Source organism: Gavialis gangeticus, unplaced genomic scaffold, assembly GCF_001723915.1.
Source record: "Gavialis gangeticus isolate Ggan-Ray unplaced genomic scaffold, GavGan_comp1, whole genome shotgun sequence".
NCBI lineage: Eukaryota > Metazoa > Chordata > Crocodylia > Gavialidae > Gavialis > Gavialis gangeticus.
In genome coordinates, this window is record NW_017729022.1 from 147,100,451 (window position 1) to 147,107,241 (window position 6,791).

Below are 6,791 nucleotides of genomic sequence, written 5' to 3' on the forward strand. Positions count from 1 at the left end.
GATTCTTGTTCCAATGCATTTACTACTTGTTTGGCATTGCTCTCCGCCTCCCCTCTTCCCCCTTTTCACTTTCTCCCCCTCCCTTGTCTTTTGTATTCAATTTTTCCCTTCTCCATATTCTCTTCTGCATGTCCTTTCACAGCATCTAATGAAGTGAGCTTCAGCTTAGGAAAGCTTGTAATACATATATGTACTTTGGTTAGTCTATAGAGTGCAAACCTACTGCATCTTCTACTTTCCTTCAGATGAACATGGCTATCTATGTCTCTTGTACCTTAGGCTAGAGACAGACTTTCAAGAAGTCTGAGCTTGAATTGTTTCAATCATTGCAGGTTAGTCTAACCTAGCTAGGCTAAATCAGTTTTGTAACTAGACAGACATCCCAGAAATGCAGGCATATGCTTGCAGTGGTTCAGGATAGAAGCTAGGGGGTGCTAGAGCAGCCCTCCCTCCCCTTTTCACAGAACTGAGCTGAGGTGGGGCATGGCCAGGCCCCAGCAGGATGCTCTGATAAGCCCAGCAGGGAATTGATAATAGTGTTTGTCACCCCATTAGGAAAACAACAGAGGGACATTACCAGCTAGGTGTTGTTCCTGTTGATTATATCTGTTGATTCAGCACAGACTGTAGCCAACATGTGGTCTGCTAGCTAATATGCAGACACCTCCTCAGCAAGGCAGAAGGCAGGGGGGAATTCCGGCTTAGCAGGCAATGTTGAGGGGGAGGGGAGGAGCAGCCTGCAAGTCTCTGGAGCTGCAGCCAGGGAGCAGAGGGCAGGGGCCAGCCCTGCAGCTGGAGCAGAGAGCCCTGCCCAGCCTAGAGAGCATGCTGGGATGCTGTGGGTGTCTGGTTTGTCTTAAACCAGCAAGGGGTCTGGGACAGACACTGCATAAAGCAGTTTGAGCCAAATCAGTTAAGTCTGGTATTACATTCAACCAAGTTTTTCTCGAACCACTTTCAGACATTTTCAAACTGGTTTATGTGCACTGAACATCTGTTCTGTTACAGGTTTAAACCAGTTTCTGATCACTTAAACTGGTTTATGTGTATTGTCTGCCCCTAGTCTTTAGAATACCAGTGAAAAACCTAAGTCATATAAATTACATTGCCTAGTAAGTCTAGTCTAATCTAATCTAGTCCAAGTAGCCAGAGTCTAAAATCATTTTCCCCCTGTATTTTAATAATACAGTAATAAATGCCCTACTTATTGATAGGGAAAATGTAACCTGCCTAATTTCCTTCACTACAGAATATGCCTCACTGACTGACCCATGCTGCTACTTTTGGTTTTTATTATAAATTGTTGCCAGTGTAGCAACATCAAACTATAATATACAGCTGTATTCAAATCCCAGTTTTTTTATACCTCGGAGGAATTTGATTGTTATGAAGATATGAGAGTTATAAATAGGACAACATATAATGAGCTTCATTGCAAAGAGATGTCAGGAAGTAGTTTTCCGATGAAGAGGGAGTCTTTTCAGAAAGCCCTTCAATTCTGGTACTACAGTGCTATACTCTGATAGTACTTGGTGGAGAGTAATGTGTCTGGTAATAGGATTAGGGCACTGGGAATTAGCTATTTGTCACTGATGCTTGGAGTATGTCTATACCATTTCTGCAGCACTCTTGGGAGCTCTGCTGTCTGATGCACTTCACTTGCCTATGTTTGATACTTGTCACACCTGGAAATGGGTAGGTGAAGCTGCTCTGAGCCCTCGTGAGATCAAGATCTCAGTAGAAGTGACAAGGGGACCCCTCAGAGCTACTTCACTTCCTCTTCCAGGTTTGGCACAGGTAGAGCCAGAGCAGGTGGGCAAGAGGTGCTTGAGAGGCACTCTCAAGAGTGCTATGGAAGTGGTATCAACATAACCTGTCCATAACTTTAATGGAACTCTCAGTTTACTCACCTGAGAACAAATTGTGATAATCTTTCACCAGCCCTTCCTTCTCATCTGTGCCTCAGTAGCTATGCTGGTTATCAAGTTAGGAATACAGAAAACTCCTCATACTTTCCAATACCTGAATTATCCACTTATTTGCAGCTTGAGGGACCAGGCCGATAGGACTCCTTACTCCCTTTGTGTAGCTGGCAGCTTCTCTACAAAGTGAGTTAGTGTGATTTACTACTGTGGTGTAACGTTCACACCCAGGTTTACTGTGAAGTAACTTCCCTGTGTAGACAAGCATCAAAAAAGGTCTGTGACAATATAGACTTAATCCAGTGAAGCTTAATATTTCTAAAAAACTTTGAAATTATGGTAGGAAAAAAAAAGAGGGTTTAGTGAGTAGAACAGGCAGAAGACCTGGGTACTTTACTACACTCTGCCAGTGCCATGCTGTGTTATTCTCAAAAGACCAAGGAGTTAAATTTATAGAACGATAAAGCTTGTTTATTCAGAGAGCTTTCTAAGCCTACTCCTCTGCCCTTCCCTCTGGTTCCCTCCTGCAGTCCCTCAACTAAGGTAACAACTTATATATAATACTAATAAAGGTATCCACACTGCATGGCCAGAGTCACTTCACTTCTCAGCGGCCATGTCTACACAGGACCCTGACTGTGCAGTAGCATGTTGCTACTGTGAAGTAGTGTCGCAGAGCAGAATGCATGATGTGATGATACTACATAGTAGTAATGAGCTACTGAGCAGTCAGTGTCACCAAAAAGCCATTCGTGGAAGCTATTGTGCAGTAACTGGTTACTGCATAGTCATTTAGTACTCGTGTATGCAAGTGCTAACTGACTACACAGTAACAACTGCACAGTCAGCATCTCATGTAGACATGGCCAGTGACTCTGTTTTCCTGTCTTGCTTTTTAAAAAAATAAGCTTTTCTGGGGCAAAAATTATATATGTTTGTCTAGTGCCAGTCATAATGGAGCCCTATTGTCAATTCTGGGCTTTAGGTCATGCTGCAATTTCATTACTATTAATATTAGTAACAATGATAGTTCTATGTAGATGTAAATGATATATTGTTTTTACATTAATATTAAGAAATGATTCACACTGTATTTTTTGACCTCGTCAAATTTTCTATGTGAAAAGGTTGATATTATAGGATAAAAATAGAAAATGTGAAAAACATAGATGAAATGTAAATCACAGAACAAAAAGTTATTAATTTTTTAAATGCTCTCCCTTTTCTGCTTTTATGATGGATGTTTTTCTTTCCTTTCCCTGTAAAGTTCTAGTGGCTCTTGCTTGCAATACAGTGTCTCCATTAGGAGAACATACTTTGTTGCTATAGCAATTCTTTCCTACTCTCTGATATTTTATTGCACTTAGAGTTGCTGCAGGCAAAAAAAAAGAAAGAAAAAGAAAGCATAACGTCTTCTTACAAATGGTCAGTCTCCCTGATCTCTTATTTGTGAACAACTTTTAACTATATCTCTCAGCAATCTATATTCTGGTAAATACCATGTGGTAGGCACTATCTAGAAAGGTTTATCATTGCTCTATAAGTGCTGTACAGCACACAGCAGGGCACACTGCAACACACTGTCGAACATAGCAGATACAGATTACTGTTAAGATAAATTCATCCTTTTTGATCTGAACATTTCACCAGCTCCCAATCTGAATTCTTCATTTCACCCTCTTGGCCAAAGGGATGTTATTAAGCAAGGGAGGAAGTATCAAAGGTTTCTTCAAAGTTGCTTTCGGAATGCTTTCTATAAAAGTATAGACAAACATTCATTTTCTGTGAATGTAGGGCTCACAAAAAGCACAAGATTGAAAGTCTGGGAGACTGAAATCCTCGGTTTAACAACAGTCATTGAAAGAAGGCAATAGTGCAAGGTTTTCCACCCTGCCAAATCAGTGTGTGTAAATACTGAGGAAAGGGTTGCTAATTCTCCATGGCCTTTCAGTCTTTGGCTTTGTCTGCTGAAAATCTAAGAAAAGTGTCAATTAGGGCCTGATCCAAAGTCTGTTAAAGTCAATGGTGAGAAATGGTAGGCTCTGAATCAAGCCCTTATTGCCACCTCTGATATTCTTGGAGGTAGACTGAGATCACTAAAATTATTACAGATTTAATACCAGCTTGAATTTGATTTGAACAGTCTGTTGAGATGTAAAATGAGATAAATAGCTGGGGCCCTGAGATAGCCAGTCTCCATTAAATCTAAATGTTAAGGTCAAGATACATTTTTAACCTGGAGTTGACTTGCCATTTTGGTCTGAAACAAGACATTTCCCAGACGGTAGACGTGGTAGTATTGTATATATGTAAAAAAAACCCAAACAAACTACTTTTTGATTCCTTCTCTTAGAATGCTAGTTAGTGTGTGTTATGTACTGTATTTCACTACCATACAATTGTAATATTTCAGTTATTCACATTTTGGGCAATTTTTTGGGACTGAAGTTTCTCTCATTTGAACAGAGATAGTATGTAGAGCTTTTTGGAGGTCTGGAATGGACCTTCTTTGCATTTTGTATGTGTTTAAATCCCAAATATTCCCTCAAAATATAACAAAACAATTTGCTTATCTTTAGAATAAATTAGAAAAATTTAAGCTATTTTTCATTTTGTTTAAGCTATTTTTCATTTATAGCTATTACTGAAATAACTTGATTCTGACCCTTTCAAGTAATTAAATTAGGTTTTTTTGCCATGTACATGGAGAAGACTGAATTTTTTGGCTTGCTTGCTTAAAATGTTTCAGGCAGAGGAAGACAAAGGCTATAAGAAGTATGAAAACCTAATTTTATATGGCAAGGATTATTACTTTTTCAAAACAGGCATCCACACATCTTAAAAGCAGACATAACCTCAAGAATACTAGTCTTTCCATTGAAGGGTTACCCACTTATTGGAACTATTTTTCCCTAGCTGGGATTTTAAATTTGGTAGAGCCAAACAGCTGCAGCCTTGGGAGAACCATTTTCCAATAGGCTGTTGATGGTTCCCATCTACTGCTTTTCCAGCTGGTACGAATTTTTAATTCCTGATGTATTTTCTCTTTTTTTCTTATGGGTGGAGCATACGCTCACATCCAAGAAGTCTTAGGATCTAGGAAACTAGTAAGAGGTTGTGTGGAATAGATGGTAATGACTGCCTTCACACTGCTAAGAATATTGATACTGCTCAGGGTCCTTCATTTAGGCTGGAGTGAAAAAAGGAAAGGAAAGCATGTGTTGCTCCTCTCTAATTCCCCAATTTATTTCTATCTCCTTGAGACTGGATTGGAACTTACTTTCATTCAGTTTAGGGAGGTCTCTCTTTTGCATTCCATCATCTGTTTGTTTTATTCCTTGTTGCTGGCAGTCAAACTCTTGGACATCCTAAGCAGTTCTGCTACTTTCCTCCTCTCTTTCGTAGGTTGCTGTTGTCTCCGATCATGGGCAACCCCCAAGCACTGGACAAGGACCCTTTTTCCTCCAATTTTTTAGCAGTGGACCTAAAATGAGGTGTTGTCTCTGTCTCTTCTCTTGTGTTTTCTGTTATGTTTCCTGATAGCAATTAAAAGACTAATTGGGTGAGGCTTACTGTTTTTGCTTATTATAAATGACTGCTTTTCCTGTGAAATGGACATCAGTAATATATGAATTCTGTGAGCTGAGTCCAAGGAGAGTCCAGACTGAGATTTGGCACCTCTCTGTACAAAGCAGTGGTGCCTCCTGGCACTTATTTTCAAGTCCTTATGTGAGAGAGACTTGGAACTGACAGTGGAAGAGGCAAGGATATAGTGTGTTCAGTCTATTAGGTTTCCTATGTTTGATGCCAAATTTATGTTTAAAGCAGTCCAATTTTTCATTCAGAGATTCAAACACTTTGTCAGACTCTGCTTTTATAAAGAGGATTGGTGCCAAGGCCCAAAATTTGTTTAAAGGCATGAAACTTGGTGCAGGGAGGATTTAAGGGAGGCCTTGCTGAAGTCCCTTAAAGTTACGTTGCCCCTCTGTTGATAACTAATGATCACTGGGTACGTCTACAAATAAAATGTTGCTACATGGGTTTACTCCAGAGTAATTTATTTTGGAGTAAACCCACCCTAGGCAGGCATCTACACATTTGGGAGCAGATATTCTCCCACCATGCTCTGCCCCGCTGCAGCAGCCAGGGCAAGTTCCAGGCTTCCCCTGGGTACTAGGCTAGTGGCTGGTAGGGAGCAGGGGGCCAGGAGATTGCCCCTTGCCCCCAGGAGCTGCTGGCTGCTGGGGAAGGCTTCAATGGCAGAGCCCAGGCTGGGACAATGTCCCCCTGCCCTAGCAGTTCCTGCCCCTGGCTCCCTGACTGGGGGCAGCGGGCTTGAAAAGAGCTGCAGGGGGACATTCTCTCCAGTCAGCCTTCACCTCCAGAACCTTCCCCAGAAGCAGTGAGCTGACAGGGGCAGGGAGCAATCTCCCGCCCCTGCTATCTAGCTGACCATTAGCAAATTTGCTCCCAGTTGGCCATCTACACGTGCCTTACTGCACAGTAACTACTCAGCAGTTAATTTACTACCTGCCTCCTGCAAATGCAGGTAGCAAATTAAGTACCAAATAGAGCAAATTACTCTGCAGTAAGGGTCTGCACATGTAGACAGTGATGCTTACTGAACAGTAATTTGCTCTAGTGCACGGTACTTTGCATTCCAGCCTGCAAAGGGCTGCTTGGGGCTGCCAGAAGCAGGACACAGGGGGTGCCATGTGCATGTGCATGCCTGCACACATGCACATGGCTGGGGATATTGCCAGGCAGCATAGAGAGCAGCTCCCTGTAGGTAAGTCTATGAAGGGGTGGGGGCATACTGGGGAGGGGAAGGCAGATTGAGGCCCTCATGGTGAGGGAGGGAGTGAGGCA

General features: G+C 41.8%; 1 long non-coding RNA gene across 1 annotated transcript in view; it reads right to left on the bottom strand.

Moving 5' to 3' along the window:
* Positions 1–265: 265 nt before the first annotated feature.
* LOC109297075 overlaps positions 266–6,791 on the bottom strand; it is a 17,101-nt gene continuing 10,575 nt past the window's right edge. Inside the window, exons 2-3 of the long non-coding RNA XR_002097191.1 lie at positions 6,411–6,414; positions 266–343 (exon numbers count right to left, since the gene is read on the bottom strand). This is a non-coding gene — a long non-coding RNA (uncharacterized LOC109297075). The remainder of the gene's footprint in view (positions 344–6,410; positions 6,415–6,791) is intronic.